Source organism: Hyla sarda, chromosome 3 (genome assembly GCF_029499605.1).
Source record: "Hyla sarda isolate aHylSar1 chromosome 3, aHylSar1.hap1, whole genome shotgun sequence".
Taxonomy (NCBI): Eukaryota; Metazoa; Chordata; class Amphibia; order Anura; family Hylidae; genus Hyla; species Hyla sarda.
Window position 1 is genome coordinate 426,408,670 of NC_079191.1, and position 22,415 is coordinate 426,431,084.

A 22,415-nucleotide genomic window follows, 5' to 3' on the forward strand; every position below is an offset into this window, starting at 1 on the left:
GGGTGACAGATTTTTTGGCAAAAGTTTTGTCTGTTGAATTGCTTCAAGAGTCTGGGAAAGCTGGGTGGCAGTTTATTTTTTTTTTATTTATTTTTTTTTTTTTTATTATTATAATTTTTTTTTGTTTGCTTACCAATATATATATATATATATATATATATATATATATATATATATATATATATATATATCTCTATATATTTGCAATTTAAATACTAACCCCTTATCCCCGGTGGTGTGGGAAGCCACGGGGGTGGTTGCTCCAGGCGCAGAATTATGGACCTCCATTACAGACTTCATTAAATAATGAATACATAAAAAAAATAATACAAATTATAAAATTAATAAAAATAAATTAAAATAGGATCGGACGGTTCACAGCACAGCGGACACTAAAGGATCCCACTGACTGCAATGCGGTTCGTCTGATTAAATGAATTCTGCGATGGGGCCCCCCCCCCCCCCAGAAGAGAGCCCCAATCCACATGTGAAAAAAGCTTTAGGGGGCACAAAATGTTGTACCCCTAAGAATGTAAAGTGGGCAGTGATGGATACAGTATATGGGCAATCAGTGCTGTGTAAAATCAGGGAGTCCGGTGATTGAAAGGAGTCCCCGCTACTGTATCCCCCCCCCAAAATACAGCAGCCTCACGTTACCATATTTTCAACTTTTCAATGTATTTTTATTTTTTTTTCGGAACCATTGGAACTTGAAACCAAACTCAATGTTACAGACCGAATCAATCCGCAATGCTGCAACATCCCACCATTGAGATTTGGCATTTAAAGGGGTACTCCGGTGGAAAACATATTTTAAAATTTTTTTTTTTTTGTTCTAAATCAACTGGTGCCAGAAAGTTCAACAGATTTGTAAATTACTTCTATTAAAAATCTTTACCCTTCCAGTACTTTTTAGCAGCTGTATGCTACAGAGGAAATTCTTTTCTTTTTTTAAAGGGGTACTCCCGTGGAAAACTTCTTTTTTTTATCATCTGGTGCCAGAAAGTTAAACAGATTTGTAAATTGCTTCTATTAAAAAATCTTAATCCTTCCAGTACTTATTAGCTGCTGAATACTACAAAGGAAATGGTTTTCTTTTTGGAACACAGTGCTGTCTGCTGACATCACGAGCACAGTTCTCTCTGCGGACACCTCTGTCATTTTTAGGAACTGTCCAGAGCAGCATATGTTTGCTATGAGGATTTTCTCCTACTCTGGACAGTTCCTAAAATGGACAGAGATGTCAGCAGAGAGCACTGTGGTCATGATGTCAGCAGAGAGCACTGTATTCCAAAAAGAAAACAATTTCCTGTGTAGTATTCAGCAGCTAATAAGTACTGGAAGGATTAAGATTTTTTTTATAGAAGTAATTTACAAATCTGTTTAACTTTCTGGCACCAGTTGATTAAAAAAAAAAAAAAAAGTTTTCCACCGGAGTACCGGTTTTAATTAATTTTTTGTCTTGTCCACAGTTCTCTCTGCTGACACCTCAGTCCGTGTCAGGAACTGTCCAGAGCAGCATAGATGTGCTATGGGGATTTTCTCCTGCTCTGGACAGTTCTTGATACGGGCATCAGGTGTCAGCAGAGAGTACTGTGGTCAAAAAAATAAATTCAAAAAGAAAAGAATATCCTCTGTAGTATACAGCTACTTAAATACTGGAAGGGTAAAGATTTTTTAATAGAAGTAATTTATAAATCTGTTTTACTTTTTGGCACTAGTTGATTTAAAAATTTTTTTTTCCCACTGGAGTACCCCTTTAACTGGTAAAACCCCTGTATTACTGAAGTGTACGGGCTGTCTGGTAGCGCCCCCTACAGTACGGGGAGGTACTACATGTTCTGTACCTAGGCCAGGGTTAGCTGCTCCTTTTGGACATTAGGTGAGGGCGGCTTCTTTTTTCCTGGTACATTGTGTTCTGTACAGAACCTTAAAGCGGTTATTAAGGATTAGAAAAACAGACCTCATTTTTTTCTAAAAACAGCGCCATGTCTGTCCCCAGGTTGTGTGTGGTATTGCAGCTCAGTTCCATTGAAGTGAATGGAGTCAAGTTGTAATACTGCACACAACCTAGAGGCCAGACATAGTGCTGTTTTTGAAAGAAATTAGCTCTGTTTTCCTACATCTGGATAACCCCTTTATAGAAGCTCCTGTCATCCACATATACGGTAAGTTATTTACAGCCTTCAGCAGCTATTTCTGGCTTTTATATGGAAGGACATGTAGTAGGTATTTCCTTACTTTTCTTTAATCTCAGTTTTTACTTATTTTGGATGAGGTTTTGGAGGCTTCAGAACTAAGGACCATTTTTCCATTTCTGGTCTCAACATAGTATAATACAATATTTTCAACTTACAATGGTCGTCCCTGAACCAATTAATATTGTAACTTGAGGCTCCACTGTACTATTTATCTTATTCATTTTCTGAATTTAACTTGTTGCATGAACATGTTTTTTGTAAAGGCCTCGGTTACCTGTGAGGACTATACGTTGTGGCCTCGGTTACCTGTGAGGACTCTACGTTGGGGCCTCTGTTACCTGTGAGGACTATACGTTGTGGCCTCTGTTACCTGTGAGGACTATACGTTGTGGCCTCTGTTACCTGTGAGGACTCTACGTTGTGGCCTCTGTTACCTGTGAGGACTATACGTTGTGGCCTCTGTTACCTGTGAGGACTATACGTTGGGGCCTCTGTTACCTGTGAGGACTATAATTTGGGGCCTCTGTTACCTGTGAGGACTATACGTTGTGGCCTCTGTTACCTGTGAGGACTATACGTTGTGGCCTCTGTTACCTGTGAGGACTATACGTTGGGGCCTCTGTTACCTGTGAGGACTATACGTTGGGGCCTCTGTTACCTGTGAGGACTATACGTTGGGGCCTCTGTTACCTGTGAGGACTATACGTTGGGGCCTCTGTTACCTGTGAGGACTATACGTTGGGGCCTCTGTTACCTGTGAGGACTATACGTTGGGGCCTCTGTTACCTGTGAGGACTATACGTTGGGGCCTCTGTTACCTGTGAGGACTATACGTTGGGGCCTCTGTTACCTGTGAGGACTATACGTTGGGGCCTCTGTTACCTGTGAGGACTATACGTTGGGGCCTCTGTTACCTGTGAGGACTATACGTTGGGGCCTCTGTTACCTGTGAGGACAATACGTTGTGGCCTCTGTTACCTGTGAGGACTATACGTTGTGGCCTCTATTACCTGTGAGGACTATACGTTGTGGCCTCTGTTACCTGTGAGGACTATACGTTGTGGCCTCTGTTACCTGTGAGGACTATACGTTGTGGCCTCTGTTACCTGTGAGGACTATACGTTGTGGCCTCTGTTACCTGTGAGGACTATACGTTGTGGCCTCTGTTACCTGTGAGGACTATACGTTGTGGCCTCTGTTACCTGTGAGGACTATACGTTGTGGCCTCTGTTACCTGTGAGGACTATACGTTGTGGCCTCTGTTACCTGTGAGGACTATACGTTGTGGCCTCTGTTACCTGTGAGGACTATACGTTGTGGCCTCTGTTACCTGTGAGGACTATACGTTGTGGCCTCTGTTACCTGTGAGGACTATACGTTGTGGCCTCTGTTACCTGTGAGGACTATACGTTGTGGCCTCTGTTACCTGTGAGGACTATACGTTGTGGCCTCTGTTACCTGTGAGGACTATACGTTGTGGCCTCTGTTACCTGTGAGGACTATACGTTGTGGCCTCTGTTACCTGTGAGGACTATACGTTGTGGCCTCTGTTACCTGTGAGGACTATACGTTGTGGCCTCTGTTACCTGTGAGGACTATACGTTGTGGCCTCTGTTACCTGTGAGGACTATACGTTGTGGCCGCTGTTACCTGTGAGGACTATACGTTGTGGCCGCTGTTACCTGTGAGGACTATACGTTGTGGCCGCTGTTACCTGTGAGGACTATACGTTGTGGCCGCTGTTACCTGTGAGGACTATACGTTGTGGCCGCTGTTACCTGTGAGGACTATACGTTGTGGCCGCTGTTACCTGTGAGGACTATACGTTGTGGCCGCTGTTACCTGTGAGGACTATACGTTGTGGCCGCTGTTACCTGTGAGGACTATACGTTGTGGCCTCTGTTACCTGTGAGGACTATACGTTGTGGCCTCTGTTACCTGTGAGGACTATACGTTGTGGCCTCTGTTACCTGTGAGGACTATACGTTGTGGCCTCTGTTACCTGTGAGGACTATACGTTGTGGCCTCTGTTACCTGTGAGGACTATACGTTGTGGCCTCTGTTACCTGTGAGGACTATACGTTGTGGCCTCTGTTACCTGTGAGGACTATACGTTGTGGCCTCTGTTACCTGTGAGGACTATACGTTGTGGCCTCTGTTACCTGTGAGGACTATACGTTGTGGCCTCTGTTACCTGTGAGGACTATACGTTGTGGCCTCTGTTACCTGTGAGGACTATACGTTGTGGCCTCTGTTACCTGTGAGGACTATACGTTGTGGCCTCTGTTACCTGTGAGGACTATACGTTGTGGCCTCTGTTACCTGTGAGGACTATACGTTGTGGCCTCTGTTACCTGTGAGGACTATACGTTGTGGCCTCTGTTACCTGTGAGGACTATACGTTGTGGCCTCTGTTACCTGTGAGGACTATACGTTGTGGCCTCTGTTACCTGTGAGGACTATACGTTGTGGCCTCTGTTACCTGTGAGGACTATACGTTGTGGCCTCTGTTACCTGTGAGGACTATACGTTGTGGCCTCTGTTACCTGTGAGGACTATACGTTGTGGCCTCTGTTACCTGTGAGGACTATACGTTGGGGCCTCTGTTACCTGTGAGGACTATACGTTGGGGCCTCTGTTACCTGTGAGGACTATACGTTGGGGCCTCTGTTACCTGTGAGGACTATACGTTGGGGCCTCTGTTACCTGTGAGGACTATACGTTGGGGCCTCTGTTACCTGTGAGGACTATACGTTGGGGCCTCTGTTACCTGTGAGGACTATACGTTGGGGCCTCTGTTACCTGTGAGGACTATACGTTGGGGCCTCTGTTACCTGTGAGGACTATACGTTGGGGCCTCTGTTACCTGTGAGGACTATACGTTGGGGCCTCTGTTACCTGTGAGGACTATACGTTGGGGCCTCTGTTACCTGTGAGGACTATACGTTGGGGCCTCTGTTACCTGTGAGGACTATACGTTGGGGCCTCTGTTACCTGTGAGGACTATACGTTGGGGCCTCTGTTACCTGTGAGGACTATACGTTGGGGCCTCTGTTACCTGTGAGGACTATACGTTGGGGCCTCTGTTACCTGTGAGGACTATACGTTGGGGCCTCTGTTACCTGTGAGGACTATACGTTGGGGCCTCTGTTACCTGTGAGGACTATACGTTGGGGCCTCTGTTACCTGTGAGGACTATACGTTGGGGCCTCTGTTACCTGTGAGGACTATACGTTGGGGCCTCTGTTACCTGTGAGGACTATACGTTGGGGCCTCTGTTACCTGTGAGGACTATACGTTGGGGCCTCTGTTACCTGTGAGGACTATACGTTGGGGCCTCTGTTACCTGTGAGGACTATACGTTGGGGCCTCTGTTACCTGTGAGGACTATACGTTGGGGCCTCTGTTACCTGTGAGGACTATACGTTGGGGCCTCTGTTACCTGTGAGGACTATACGTTGGGGCCTCTGTTACCTGTGAGGACTATACGTTGGGGCCTCTGTTACCTGTGAGGACTATACGTTGGGGCCTCTGTTACCTGTGAGGACTTTACGTTGGGGCCTCTGTTACCTGTGAGGACTATACGTTGGGGCCTCTGTTACCTGTGAGGACTATACGTTGGGGCCTCTGTTACCTGTGAGGACTATACGTTGGGGCCTCTGTTACCTGTGAGGACTATACGTTGGGGCCTCTGTTACCTGTGAGGACTATACGTTGGGGCCTCTGTTACCTGTGAGGACTATACGTTGGGGCCTCTGTTACCTGTGAGGACTATACGTTGGGGCCTCTGTTACCTGTGAGGACTATACGTTGGGGCCTCTGTTACCTGTGAGGACTATACGTTGGGGCCTCTGTTACCTGTGAGGACTATACGTTGGGGCCTCTGTTACCTGTGAGGACTATACGTTGGGGCCTCTGTTACCTGTGAGGACTATACGTTGGGGCCTCTGTTACCTGTGAGGACTATACGTTGGGGCCTCTGTTACCTGTGAGGACTATACGTTGGGGCCTCTGTTACCTGTGAGGACTATACGTTGGGGCCTCGGTTACCTGTGAGGACTATACGTTGGGGCCTCGGTTACCTGTGAGGACTATACGTTGGGGCCTCGGTTACCTGTGAGGACTATACGTTGGGGCCTCGGTTACCTGTGAGGACTATACAGTCATGGCCGTAAATATTGGCACCCCTGAAATGTTTCTAGAAAATGAAGTATTTCTCACAGAAAAGGATTGCAGTAACACATGTTTTGCTATACACATCTTTATTCCCTTTGTGTGTATTGGAACTAAACCACAAAAGGGAGGAAAAAAAGCAAATTGGACATAATGTCACCAGACTCTCAAAATTGTGGAAAAATAAGATTGTTTCCAGCATGTGATGCTCCTTTAAACTCATCTGGGGCAAGTAACAGGTGTGGGCAATATAAAAATCACACCTGAAAGCAGAAAAAAAGGAGAGAAGTTCACTTAGTCTTTGCATTGTGTGTCTGTGTGTGCCACACTAAGCATGGACAACAGAAAGAGGTGAAGAGAACTGTCTGAGGACTTGAGAACCAAAATTGTGGAAAAATATCAACAATCTAAAGGTTACAAGTCCATTTCCTGAGATCCAGTCCACAGTTCGCAACATTATCAAGAAGTTTGCAACCCATGGTACTGTAGCTAATCTTCCGGAAGAGAAAAATTGATGAAAGGTGTCAACGCAGGATAGTCCATATGGTGGATAAGCAGCCCCAAACAAGTTCCAAAGATATTCAAGCTGTCCTGCAGGCTCAGGGAGCATCTGTGTCAGCACGAACTATCCGTCGACATTTAAATCACATAAAACGCTATGGCAGGAGACCCAGGAGGACCCCACTATGGAGGAGACCCAGGAGGACCCCACTATGGAGGAGACCCAGGAGGACCCCACTATGGAGGTGACCCAGGAGGACCCCACTGCTGACAGAGACATAAAAAAGAAAGACTACATTTTGCCAAAATGAACTTGAGTAATCAAAATCCTTCTGGGAAAATGTCTTGTGGACAGATGAGACCAAGATAGAGCTTTTTGGTAAAGCACATCATTCTACTGTTTACCGAAAACGGAATGAGACCTACAAAGAAAAGAACACAGTACCTACAGTGACATATGGTGGAGGTCAATGATGTTTTGGGTTGTTTTGCTGCCTCTGGCACTGGGGGCCTTGAATGTGTACAAGGCATCCTGAAATCTGAGGATTACCAATGGATTTTTGGTCGCACTGTACAGCCCAGTGTCAGAAAGCTGGGTTTGCGTCCAAGATCTTGGGTCTTCCAGCAGGACAATGACCCCAAACATACGTCAAAAAGACCCAGAAATGGATGACAACAAAGCGCTGGAGAGTTCTGAAGTGGCAGCAATGAGTCCAGATCTAAATCCCATTGATCACCTGTGGAGAGATCTTAAAATTGCTGTTGGGAAAAGACGCCGTCCAATAAGAGACCTGGAGCAGTTTGCAAAGGAAGAACGGTCCAACATTCCGGCTGAGAGGTGTAAGGAGCTTATTGATGGTTATAGGAAGCCACTGATTTCAGTTATTTTTCAAAAGGGTGTGCAACCAAATATTACGTTAAGGGTACCAATAATTTTGTCCAGCCCATTTTTGGAGTTTGGTGACATTATGTCCAATTTACTTTTTTTCCTCCTTTTTTTGGTTTAGTTCCAATACACACAAAGGGAATAAACATGTGTATAGCAAAACATGTGTTACTGCAATCCTTTTCTGTGAGAAATTCTAAATTTTCTAGAAAAATTTCAGGGGTGCCAACATTTACGGCCATGACTGTATGTTGCGGCCTCAGTTACCTATGGATTGATTTCATTGTTATGTGCCTTGCTGGGTGTTCAGACGCCAAGGATTCGGAGGTTTTAGGTGTGGGCCTTGGAACCCAGACAAAGCCATAAAGTTAGACATTATGGGGGAGATTTATCAAAACCTGTGCAGAGGAAAGGTTGTCCAGTTGCCCATAGCATCCAATCAGATCGCTTCTTTAATTTTTTACAAGGCCTCAGAAAGAAGCGATCTGATTGGTTGCTATGGGCCACTGGACAACTTTTCCTTTGCACAGGTTTTGATTCATCTCCCCCTATATCCTCAAGTAGCAGAATATGAGTCCGGAGTCTCTTGTATATGAGGTCTTTGAATCTACCTGTTGATTTTCTATATCAGTGGTCTTCAACTTGCGGACCTCCAGATGTTGCAAAACTACAACTCCCAGCATGCCCGGACAGCCATTGGCTGGGATAGAGCTACAACTCCCAGCATGTCAGGGTCCTAAAAAGTGGGAGTTGTAGTTTTGCAACAGCTGTTGCTCTGTGATTGGGAAGCAAGGGGTTAACACAGTGTTTCCCAACCTGGGTGCCTCCAGCTGTTGCAAAACTACAACTCCCAGCATGCCCGGACAGCCAAAGGCTGTCCGGGCATGCTGGGAGTTGTAGTTTAGCAACAGCTGGAGGCACCCTGGTTGGGAAACACTGACTTGTAGGGTTCTTCATCGTCTTGATGGCATCACAGAATAATTTATACCATGTAACTCTTATTACAAACCCCCCCCCCCTTCCCCACCAGTGTTAAATGGGCGCTGTCAGACACAAAAACTTTTGATATGTTGTGAAGCATATATAACCAATAGGTATTACAATTGCTTTCATTAGAAAATTTTCAGTATTTCATACAGAAAAAGCCAGTCAAACAACTGCCCCCCCTGCCTGCTTGGACACATACTAGTCCTGCTGTGTCCATGAGTCATCACCTATGTCATGGACACACTTTCTTGATTGACAGCTGTGAGCACAGGGCTCAGAGCTGGAGGATAAATCCTCCCACTGTCATCTTGTGTCCCCGCTACTGTCAGTGAGGACAAGCTGGGAGTTGTAGTTTTGCTAATGCTAGGGGAGATGTGATCAGACAGCATACTGAGGGAGGGGGCGGAGACCTGCACAGTGAGGCCACGCCCCCTCCCTTTGAGAGGAATTCAGACTAGTGAGCTAAATTAAAAGTGTAATAAAAAAATAAATAAAGGTGCTAGACACATAAAAATTACATGTACATGGTCAGGATTAGGTACTAAGTGATATATTAGAAAAAAAATATTTTTGTTGGATCTGACGGGTACGCTTTAAGTATTTGCCCTTGTGTCTTCCAGGTACCCTTTGTACGTGCCATTGGCTGAAGGCCGACTGATCTGCTGCGAGTTTCTGTACGGACGCACGTATCTGCGAATACGCCCCAGACATTCCTGGCAGGTACGGAATGCTTTCTGTCATATGTCTAATGCGCCCATTGTCTGCACTATTTGCTGATCCCCATTCTGCCTAGCGCCTATCTGCCAGGTGCATCTGCGGAGGTCGCTCCACGCCTCATTCCAGCCTTATCGGCTCCTGATCTTTTGCTTATGCTGCTCGTACCGGACAGTAATAATATATCAGGATCAGATGTTTTTGTGGGAAAATCATGTAAAGAAAGCTTTAGGCTTAAGACCCTTTATCCCTGCGGACCATGCGGACTGCACAAGTAGCGCAACTCAGATCATTTAGAGCGGTGTTTCCCAACCAGGGTGCCTCCAGCTGTTTCAAAACTACAACTCCCAGCATGCTCGGACAGTCTTTGGCTGTCCAGGCATGCTGGAAGTTGCAGTTTTGCCACAGCCAGAGGATATATAGTAGAAATACACCTCCCGTCCAGCTCTATCCATATACTGCTGCTGCTCTCTCTATGGGATCAGGATATATAGTACCTATATACCTTCCCTCCAGCTCTATCCATATACTGCTGCTGCTCTCTCTATGGGATCAGGATATATAGTACCTATATACCTTCCCTCCAGCTCTATCCATATACTGCTGCTGCTCTCTCTATGGGATCAGGATATATAGTACCTATATACCTTCCCTCCAGCTCTATCCATATACTGCTGCTGCTCTCTCTATGGGATCAGGATATATAGTAGAAATACACCTCCCCTCCAGCTCTATCCATATACTGCTGCTGCTCTCTCTATGGGATCAGGATATATAGTAGTTATATACCTCCCCTCCAGCTCTATCCATATACTGCTGCTGCTCTCTCTATGGGATCAGGATATATAGTACCTATATATCTTCCCTCCAGCTCTATCAATATACATAGTAGTTATATACCTCCCTACAGTTCCATCTGTATACTGCTGCTGCTGTGTCTTTGGGATCAGGATATATAGTAGTTATACACCTCCAAGCTCTATCTGTATACTGCTGCTATCTCTATGGGGTCAGGATATATAGTAGTTATACATCTCCCTAAAGTTCTATCTGTATACTGCTGCTGCTATCTTTGTGGAATCAGGATATATAGTAGTTATACACCTCCCCTCCAGCTTTATCTGTATACTGCTGCTGCTATCTCTATTGGATTGGATATATGTTAGTGATAAACCTCCCCTCCAGCTCTATCTGTATACTACTGCTGCTTTCTCTATGGGATCAGTATACATAGTAGTTATACACCTCCCCTTCAGCTCTATCTGTATACTACTGCTGCTTTCTCTATGGGATTATAATATAGTAGTTTTACACGTCTACAAAGCAGTGTTCACATGTTGTGGGGGGGGGGGGGAGGGGAGGGGAGTATGTGGATTGCAGCAAAAAAAAACAAAAAAAACTTGACACTTGAACACAGACTAAATATCTCAGATCCTCATTAAACACCACTCTGAATAAGAAAACTGCCTATAATGTGAACTGATCCCAACCCATTTGAGTCTAATCAGCTCCCCGGCTAAACTCCAGCAACCGAATTAGATGACCAGGTGCAGTGATCAGACTCCACTACACCTCTCTGCAAAGCCAGAGGATTCATGGGAAATGTAGACAGCATTAGGAGTCCATATCGGTAATGGAATTGCGTCCAGTATGGCTAAAATGCTTGCCATATCAGCTAAAAAAAAGTAAGCACAAGGCACACACAAGGACCTCTACAAAGTGCTTTTTAAAAATCGCTGTGTTTTACCATAACTTGCTGGTTTTAGGAGGCAATAGAGGACATGTTTGGGTAGGGGAGACGTTTGTCCGTGCTGAGGACCCCTGATATGTCTGTGTAAGGAGCCAATACTTCTCTATGTCTGATTTCTAAGGGAAGGCTCCTGTACATCACCCGGGGCCGTGAACATCTAAATTCCTCTTGTGTTTCGTATGGAACGTGGGATCATCTGGCTTCTGTCTTTCCTGCCTCTTGTACAGGATGGGATGTGATTTCCTCATCTCATGGGAAGCAATCTATAGTCTGGGATCAGGGAAAGCCTGACTTGTATATATGGGATGGGAGGATAGCGGGAGGAGGGCTGACTGTGTGCAGTTACTTACCGTATATACTCGAGTATAAGCCGAGTTTTTCAGCACGATTTTTCATGCTGAAAACGCCCCCCTCGGCCTATACTCGAGTGAACTCTCCGCCTTTCAATCCCTTCATCAGTGGTCTTCAACCTGCGGACCTCCAGAGGTTTCAAAACTACAGCTCCCAGCATGCTGAGAGGCTGGATGAGGCTTGATGATGAAGGCCGCAGTGATCTTCAACCTGCGGACCTCCAGAGGTTTCAAAACTACAACTCCCAGCATGCTGAGAGGCTGGATGAGGCTGGATGATGATGATGATGAAGGCCGCAGTGATCTTCAACCTGTGGACCTCCAGAGGTTTCAAAACTACAACTCCTAGCATGCCCGGACAGCCGATGGCTGTCCGGGCATGCTGGGAGTTGTAGTTTTGAAACCTCTGGAGGTCCGCAGGTTGAAGACCACTGAGGAAGGGATTGACAGGCGGTGATGATGATGACGGGGGGGTCTGGATGATGACGGGGGGGTCTGGATGATGACGGGGGGTCTGGATGATGACGGGGGGTCTGGATGATGACGGGGGGTCTGGATGATGATGGGGGGTCTGGATGATGACGGGGGTCTGGATGATTACATGGGGGGGGATGATGTATTTCCCACCCTAGGCTTATAGTCAATTCAATAACTTTTCCTGGGTTTTTAGGGTAAAATTAGGGGCCTCTGCTTATATTCTGGTCGGCTTATACTCGAGTATATACGGTATAAGTTACAAGAGGAATGTAGAGGATTTATCTGTAATTCTGGACTATACCAGGGTTGTTGTTTTTTTTCCTTATTTTTTTTTGCAAATGGTCTCTAATATTATATATATATATATATATATATATATATATATATATATATATATATATGATAAATTGCAATGGTCTCCCTGTGCATCTGTATCTTATGCAAACTACTATTACCAGCATGTTCTGATGGCCTTTCATACAGTAGTTGATTTATATCTGTATGATTGTATCTGTTGAAGCAAGGCGCCACTCTACCTCGTGTGGATATATGTGGTACTGCAAGTAAATTTAGCTGAGTGGCAGTGCCACATACAGCTGCATGAATGAGAGTGGCGCTGTGCTGGCTTCTGTGTTACAATAGTCACTGCCCATTCTTTTTGCTAATCAATGGTGGTGCCAGGAGTCCGACCACCACTAATGAAAATTGGACCCGCAAGTTCCACCACTGATCAACATAACAAAACTCTCCTCCTTTACTGCACAAAATGTGAATGGGTTCAGCTGCAGTACCAGACATAGCCACACAGACTAAAGCAGCGCTGTGTACTGTATTTAAGGATGCATGGTTCCTTCTTTCGGCCACTGTACATGTGGTTGGACTTCCACTTGGCTTATGCTGGGGCATTGTAAACCATCAATTTGTGATCCATGAGGGTCTAATCATAGTTGCCCATACTTTTAGAAGACCAAAGTGCTACCGACCCCTTCCCTGTAAATAACCTGCAGAGTCATCCATGTCTTTGTCTTCTGCTGCAGCTAAAGAGGTAATTACATTTTAGATTAAAGTTAATGAAAGTTAACAATTTCAACCATGGCAATAGTCGGACAAAAGATGTATTGTTCCCGAAAGATGGCTTGGTCCCAAAAATAGTTTTTTTTGTTTGCAAGTGGTTGCCTGCTCCCCAGTGGTTGCCTGCTCCCCAGTGGTTGCCTGCTCCCCAGTGACTGCTTGTTTGCGATTGATCTTTCATTAAAAAAAATATTCTTAGAACATATCAAAATTTTCTTATTAAGTAAATTTGTCCTTTTCCTGATGTCATTGATCATGTATGGCCAGTTTAAATGCCAACTTTTGATGGCCAATATAGACTATAATGTAAACTAAAACAGTTGAAGCAGGAGGCACTCACCACCAGGATTACGTGAAATATATCGTTGCTTTATTTCAGACGTGCAAGAGCAGAAAGGACAAGTGTGGACAACTGTTTTAGTTAGCATATGAACTTTTTGCTCTTGAGGATTGACCACCCGAAACAGGATTTACGTATTGGGTCAGATGGTTGCTGCACCTTCTACTATATTGCCTATCTACTATATGGGAATGCTACACTGAGGCCAAGCTGTGCCGGCTTTTCCTCCTCTGCTCACTGTGATAGACTATAATGTGTATGGCTGTGTTTCCCAAACAATTGTTCATCAGAATATTGTATGTTCCAGGGTTGTTCAACCATCAACCTACTTTTATCTAAGCTGTATGGACAACTAAATCCTCATTCTGTTAATTGTACCTGAGCTGCAATACTTAACTCAGCCACATAGACAAGAGTAGCGCTGTGTTAAGTAGTGCAGTAAAAAGATGGATATAACTCTTGACTTTAGCTAATACACAAGTGACTTTGTCTCTTAAGCAACCACCGAAAGACAAATGATTGTAAATCTTTTCCATCCACTCCACTTACAGCACCGTGAATAGATGCTTTGACATGGATTGCGCTCTGTTTTATTTTATTTTTTTTGTTTTCCCAGTTTGCTGTAAGGCAAAAAAAGGATTAAGTTACAAAAATGAAAACTTTTTTCCTTTCTGTCTGCTTTGTTATGAATTCCTTGTACTGAATGGTTGTCATAATAAAAAAGAAAGTCACTTTGATTAGATATGGTAAAATGTGCGATGCTGGAACTTGTTACCATTGTTCCGAACACTGAAACGCGTCCGTGTCTGTCAAATCATTGTTCTCTTGTGTCTCCGATAAGTCTAATAAATAAGCCCACGTTGGCCTTCCAGGGTAGGGATGTGCTGTATATAATGGCTCGGAGGATTTGGCAGGCTCTCGGTATTACCCGGCTAACACCACTTAAGTCTTTCTCCAGCAGAGCCGCACATTAGTGAGAAAATACTCTTGGAACCGTTACAAATATCTGTTTGTCTAGCGCTAATGGTCTGCAAATGTTACAATTGGTGCCGGCAAAATTTATTTTCTTAGCTAATTTTAAAATTGTCTCTGAGTATTGGACAAAAGCCTGATTATTTATTTTTAATTTTATTTATTTATTTAATTTATTTATTTTTGTAAAAAGTTTTTTTTTTTTTTTTTTTTTTTTTTTTTTTTTTGTGTGTGTTGAGGACTAAACGGGTATACAAATAAACCTTCACATACCTAAATGTGAATTTAAATAGTGAATCTGTCAGCCAGGGCAGAATATAATGTATTCTTGGGGTAAGGGTAAATGGCTCTTATGGGTTTGATTTAAGTGGTCTCCTCAGGGGCGTGAACATATTTCCTATTCGTAGAATGTTGTTACAACAATGTATATAAAGGTTTTCCCTTTTTCACACCATTGTATCAATATATTAATGATGTCATGCTCCATAGGACAGTCTTTCCCAACCAGGGTTTAGGGTCAGTAGATCTCATTGGTTCGATTGAGTGGTTTCTTCGGGGGCGTGAACATCTTTACCATTTATAAAGTGGTTTACAACTATGTATGCAAACATTCTCCCTGCTTGACACCATTGTGTCAAGATACTAACGATGTCATGCTCCATAGGACATTCCCAACCAGGGTTTAAGGTCAGTAGATCTCATTGGTTCGATTTGAGTGGTCTCCTCGGGGGCGTAAACATATTTCCTATTCGTAGAATGTTGTTACAACAATGCATATAAAGGTTTTCCCTTTTTCACACCATTGTGTCAAGATATTAATGATGTCATGCTCCATAGGACATTCCCAACCAGGGTTCAGGGTCAGTAGATCTCATTGGTTCGATTGAGTGGTTTCCTCGGGGGAGTGAAGATCTATACCATTTATAAAGTGGTTACAACTATGTATGCAAACTTTCTCCCCGCTTGACACCATTGTGTCAAGATGGTGAGGATGTCATGCTCTGTAGGGCAGTCTTTCGCAACCAGGGTTTAGGATCAATAGATCTCATTAGTTTGATTGGGTGGTCTTTTCGAGGGCGTGAACATCTTTCCTATTCGTACAGGAAGTGGTCACAATTATGTATACAAATGTTCTCCCTGCCTGACACCATTGTGTCAAGATGTTGATGATGTCTTGCTCCAGAGGACAGAGTTTCCCAACCAGGATGCCTCCAGCAGAACTACAACTCCCAGCATGCCCGTACATCCCTGATTCTCCCCACTGGGTCCCTAGTGGGTCGGTGCTTGCTCCAGTCATTGTCTATGGGAGCACCGGAGATACTCAAGTACATCCTTCCCATAGACCAGTGTTTCACATGCTGGGTGCCTCCAGTTGGTGCATAACTACAACTCCCAGCATGCCCAGACAGCTGTTGGCTGTCCAGGCATGCTGGAGGTTGTAGTTATGCAACAGCTGGAGGTCCACAGTTTGGTCTAGAAGTTAAAATACTTTTAGAGGTTGGCCAGTAGGTAAATGTTTTTATCATTTTTTATTTATTTTTTACCCTTATTTACTATCAGGTTTAAATGGGCACTGTCAGAAAAGAAAACTTTTTATATCTTGTACATCTTAGTAAAACATTAACCTTTCTAATATACTTCATAAAAAATGTTTTCTCCTTTTTTATAGAAATCATGGCTTATAAAAAAGACCACTAGGGGTCCCCATACCATCCAGAATATAATCCTGTCTGGCTGCTGCATCATCTTTGTCCTAGCTGAGGCACAGGCTGCGACAGAGTCCAGTAAGTGAGGGTGGGACCAGCACTCCTCTGTGCTCACTCCTGTCCTATCAGACTGCAGCATGAAAACAGAGGAGAGGGGTTACAGAGCAGCCTTCAGTGATTGAATGAAGAGACCCAGCACAGCAGACTCGGGAAGGAAGTGAATGCATGGTGAGTGAGGGTGGGCTCGGTGCTTGCCTCAGGCACGCTTCTTCCTGAGCGGTGGATGTCAGAATGAGTGAGCGGCAGAACAGAGGGATTTGTAAGCCAAATACAGAAGCTACACACATAAACATGATCTAGTGAGTAACATATAGAAGCATTATTTTTTTCTGTGATATGACGGGTACGCTTCAAATTTCCTCTATAAAAATAATAATAATAAATAAATATATATATATATATATATATATATATATATATATATATATATATATATATAATATATAATTTTTATATATATATATATATATATATATATATATATATATATATATACGGTAATTGAGAATAGGAGACTACAACCAGATGGATCGCGTCCTGGGTTTGTTCTTCGTCCTGCGGCGGATAAACATACTTAACCCATTATGTACGGCTTATACGTCCTGCACGTAAGGTCAATGTGGCATTGAAGTGAATGCTATTGAAATACGTTGGACAGAATGTTGCAAAGTGTTTCGCTACCCCCAGCCCCCCCCCCCCCTTCCACTTGCCCATTGGGATGCTTTCGGAAAAGTTGCAAGCTGCAAATAATTGAGAATAAAGTAAAAATCCACAATAAGGGATTCCTTGGCTCACAGCTGTGTATAATTTCATGGTATTCGCTTTACGCACATGGTTTACCAGCAATTGGAGACAGCTTTTGGCTGGAGGAAATAGGGGGCAAAGTAGCTGCCCTCTCAGATCCACTACATAAATATGCGGTTCATTACGTCCGTTCCATAAAGAATTAGCATCATGTCACCGAGCACTTTACATGCGTCATTTACATGTTGGGGGTCTTTGTTTATTTTTTGTGCATGCGCAGCCGCCTTGTGTGTATGTGCTCTGCCCTGTGTCTCGTAATAAGGTGAGAGTGGTAAATAGAAGTACCGTATTTTTCGCCGTATAAGACGCACTTTTTCTTCCCCAAAACTGGGGGGGGAAAAGTTGGTGCGTCTTATACGGCGAATACCTGTCCTATCGCAGCGGTCCCTGCAGCCATCAACGGCCAGGACCCGGGGCTAATACAGGACATCACCGATCGCGGTGATGCCCTGTATTAACCCTTGAAATGCGGCGATCAAAGCTGACCGCCGCGTCTGAAGCGAAAATAACACTAACCGGGCTGCTCAGTCGGGCTGTTCAGGACCGCCACGGTGAAATCGCGGCGTCCCGAACAGCTTACAGGACACCGGGAGGGACCTTACCTGTGTCTGCTCCGTGCCGGGACCCCCTGCATGGCCGGCGCTCTCCTTCATCATCTCGTCGTCGCGCACGTGCGTCGGCGTGCGTAGCGACGTGATGGCGACGATTGAGAGCGAGGATACCCAGCAGCAGAGACGTTCCGGAGCAAGGGGGACACCCGGGGACGCGGCGACAGCGATGGAGGGCAACATCCAGGGCAGCGGGGACGAGCGGTGACGGTCCGGAGCGGCGGGGACAGGTGAGTACTTCCTCCTATACCAGTGGTCTTCAACTTGCGGACCTCCAGATGTTGCAAAACTACAACTCCCAGCATGCCCGGACAGCCGTTGGCTGTCCGGGCATGCTGGGAGTTGTAGTTTTGCAACATCTGAAGGTCCGCAGGTTGACGATCACTGTCCTATACTTTATGTTGTATTTGGTTCAGAATCTTTATTTTCTAGATTTTTATCCTATAAAATTAGGTGCGTCTTATATGCCGAAAAATACGGTAGATTAAAAAAACATATAAAAATCATAGGAGCCACAATTCTAGATTTACTAAATTAATGAATCCCATCTAGTGCAGAATATAAGGGGAGGCGCTGTTCCATGGAAGTGTATGGAATATTTTTTTTTTTATCTGATAGTGGTGAAAAGTGGTACTGCAAGTTGCAAAAATGGCCGATCCAGGTATATGCAATGTGTGTGGGGATGGCTGGGAGCCCAAAAAAAGCCCAAAAAATTACAAGCTACCATTTGGAAGCCTTATTCATGGAAGCAAAGCCACATAGCAATGTTTTTGAGATGTAAACCAAGCAGAAAGAGCCCTTACTGTAACGATGATGATGATGATGATAATAATAAAAATTCTCTTTAAAAGGCTACTCTGGTGGAAAAAAATGTTTTCAAGTCAACTGGTGCCAGAAAGTTAAACATATTTGTAAATTACTTCTATTTAAAAATCGTAATTCTTGCAGCACTTATCAGCTGCTGTATGCTCCACAGGAAGTTGTGTAGTTCTTTCCAGTCTGACCACAATGCTCTCTGCTGACACCTCTGTCCATGTCAGGAACTGTCCAAAGCTGGAGCAAATCCCCTTAGCAAACCTCTCCTGCTCTGGACAGTTCCTGATATGGACAGAGGTGTCAGCAGAGAGCACTGTGGTCAGACTGGAAAGAACTACACAACTTCCTGGAGGTGTATGGAAAAGTCCATGGAGCCCAAGTGTTCAATAGTTTCTGGTTTTATGGGGGCCCGGGTGTGTAGAGATGAACAAATTGACTTATCTATGATTTGATTTTCCGATTTGTTTGGTTTTAGGCCCCGTCCACACTGCGGAAATCCTCTTGCGACAGAGTCCTATTGTTTTCAATGGGATTCTGCTTCTCTGTGCAGACACTACAGACTTTCCGCAGAAGAATTCCGCCGGCGGAAAGTAGGTCTGCCCAGAAAATGAACAGGTTCAGTCTTTGGGCGGAATGGCGGCGGACTACTTTGTTGTCTATGAGACCGCGCAGTCCTACCATGGACTATATTGGCGGCACCTGCTGCATATGGACATTCAGCTGTCGGAATGTGCGCAGTGTGAACGAGCCCTTAGTTAGGAAAAAAAATTCTGGGAATTGGAGCTCTTAGAAAGCGGAATTACTTCTAGACCAAGTGAATTGCTGTGATAGCCTGGGGGAGTACGGTATATGGGAGTGTAGCTGTACGGTATATGGGAGTACGGTATATGGGAGTGTAGGGTGCTTGCTTAACCCTTTCTATTCGTGATGCCAGGGTGAGGGCTATTCTCTGTATGCTTGTCCTACCGCCACCCTTCCCGAGAGCGATAGGGAGATAGGAAATAATTGATTGTCCACAACCGGAGTTTTGCCGAAACTTGTCGGAACTTTTACTGAAGATTTTAGCCAATAATTAACAGGAACAGTCCATATAACAGAGTCTATTAGAGCTTGACAAGTGGTTGGGACCTCGTGAGTCTATTGAGCTTAGGAAGGTAATTGTTGCGGTGATCCACTGGATTAAGGGGTTTAGAATCAGTCCAGTAATCACGCTATCTTTAGCGGGGATTGAGATTTTAACTCACGGTTTAGTTTAGGCTGAGGCCGGCAGGTTTTCTGGCCTTGCTTGTCTTTGAAAGTTGCGCAGATCCATCCTGCTAGTCCGGCATCCACGAGAGCAGCAACCCAAGAGAGCGATCATTGGCTACAGTCCATACAACATACCAAAGGTCCTCCAACATACCATAGAGGAATTAACATGGTCACATGACCGAAGGTCCTGCGACGCTAACAAGGTAAGTAGACTAATATGCACTATATTAATTATACACATTATTAAATATATACATAATAGCATTATGAAATTAGAGAAGGAGGAGGCGACTAGGGGCTGTCCCACCTGGGGGACCCTACCTGAACGTAGTAACTCTGACTTTGGGGACCACCATACAAGGTACGGTATGCAATACGGTACCGGGACACCACATTGCTAAATATATGGATTAAACTATTCGTACTGTAGATTCGCTCGTCTCCACTTCGCATGGTATTCAGGGCAGCGCCAAAAATCTTTTGACTGTCTGATTCTGGGGGCCCCATGTGTGGTCCTGCTTTTATGTAAGGTGTCTTGTGTTCATCATGGTCCCGTTGTCATGGTTACATCATTCCAGCATGCTTAGTGTAATCCTATAATGGATCTTATCACTGCTCTCTGTCCTAGGATTCATTCTAAAACATCCGCTCCGAAGTATTACCCAGGACCGCTGGATGTTGTTCTTCTGTGGAATTCCGAAAATGTGGTGTAGAATAGTTTGGGTTCCAGAGTATGACGGTTTTTGATGATTTTTGACTGGTTCTGCCATATCTCTGCTTTGTTTGTCTTGGGGTCTATTCACACAGCAGAATTTATGCTTGCGGAATTCCGCCTCAAATTAAAGCCCATTAAAGCACACTTCTGAATTTCCACTTGCGGAACACATTAAAGGGGTACTCCACTGGAAAACATTTTTTTAAATTAACTGGTGCCAGAAAATTAAACAGATTTGTAAATGACTTCTTTTAAAAAATCTTAATCCTTCCAGTACTTATCAGCTGCTGTATGCTCCACGGGAAGTTGTGTAGTTCTTTCCTGTCTGACTACAGTGCTCTCTGCTGTTACCTCTGTCTGTGTCAGAAACTGTCCAGAGCAGGAGAGGTTTGCTATGGGGATTTTCTCCTACTCTGGACAGTTCCTAAAATGGACAGAGGTGTCAGCAGAGAGCACTGTGGTCAGACAGAAAGGAAATTCAACAAGAAAAGAACTTCCTGTGAAGCATACAGCAGCTGATAAGTACTGGAAGGATTAAGATTTTTATATAGAAGTCATTTACAAATCTAAAAAGGAAAGGAAAGCCTCGTGGGAGATCTCTCGGCGTCTGGTGGTTGCCGCCATTCCACCAGACGCCGAGAGATCTCCCACGAGGCTTTCCTTTCCTTGTTTCCGGAGCAAGATCCATCTATCTCCGAGTACATCTCCACCTCCGGAGCCACTCCGTGACCGGTGACTTCTCTTCGGCCTGCAGCAACCGGGCCCGTCACCGCAAGCGCATGCCAGCGCTGGACACAGCCTCCACTACATCTGCCATCGAGCCTGCAATTACTCCGTGACCGGTGACCTTTTTTGGCCTGTGGCATTTTATGTCTCATTTGTAATATTTTTATATTAAATTTGTACATCATTTAAAGTGAAGCACAGTCCGATTTATTTATTTTTTCTGTAATTCCATCATCATGTACCATTTTATGGTATTAGTCTAGAGGCATTTGGTACCCCCCCTTTTTTTCCTTATATAACATTTACAAATCTGTTTAACTTTCTGGCACCAGTTGATTTAAAAAAATATAAATGTTTTCCAGCGGAGGACCCCTTTAACAATGAAGCGCACTATAGATGTGAATACATCCTAAGGCTATGGACAGGCGCAACTTTTATTTTGTTGTTTTTTTTAGTCTGTTGTTGTATTTTGTTCTCCTCCATGATGCACTTCTTTATGCTTTTTTCTTTAACAATAGTGTGTGTTTATAAAAATATAGGTGTCTTTGGTGGTCTTTCTTCTTTTTATTTTTTTTTTGGCACCCCCGTAGGGTTAATAGAGCCTTAGAACCGCCGTATGTTACTAGCTGCCTCAGAGGTGTGTGGTAGCTGCTCGGAGCTCGTATTCACTTCAACACAACCCAAAGCTTCCCAACATCTGTTATCGGTTTGGGGAAAGGCTGAAGAAAGGAAAAGATTATTGTAACCAAATTTTTTTTCTCCACACGATCTGACAAAAATAAATAAATTAATAAAAAATCCAAATCCGTTGTGAGTTAGTAGAGAGAGGCGGCGCCTCCTAATGAGCAGCTGGGTAATAGGTGTGAAGTATCATACAGCAATATCTGATCTGCAGGGTCATAGGTCAATGTTTGATGTCTGGCAGCACCTCATTATATCCGGAGGGGTTCTCCTTTACTCTGCCGCTAGTCTGGGCTATTCAGATTAAAGCCTATTCGTAAATTAAAGTAGATCCGTTAGCTCCGCTGACATGTCCCTTATTGGAACAATTCTGCGTTGTTCTGTTCCTCGGTTGTTGTTTTTTCACAATACATATGAATGAGCTCACTGGTTGTTACCATTGTCTCTATGGGAGACGGCTTCCGCATGATGGCGGGCTTCACCCACATCTGCAGATAGATGACACGGTCAGTAGCGACTGCCCCTAAGGTTGACCCATGTAGCCCATCAGCAAACCCCATAACATGATTGTAGGGTGCCGATGGTTGGCTTGGCAGCTAGAGGCCAAATCATGGTCTTCAAATCTG

At 44.3% G+C, this 22,415-nt stretch overlaps 1 protein-coding gene across 3 annotated transcripts in view; it reads left to right on the forward strand.

The window, feature by feature from the left end:
• The window catches only part of DISP1 (dispatched RND transporter family member 1), a 111,923-nt gene that overhangs the window by 978 nt on the left and 88,530 nt on the right, over positions 1 to 22,415 (forward strand). The window contains exons 2-3 of one of the 3 annotated variants that reach the window (XM_056568416.1): positions 9,369 to 9,468; positions 16,092 to 16,206. The gene's annotated coding sequence lies outside the window, so the exon portion shown is untranslated. The other 2 variants (XM_056568415.1, XM_056568419.1) reach the window with 2 other exon arrangements.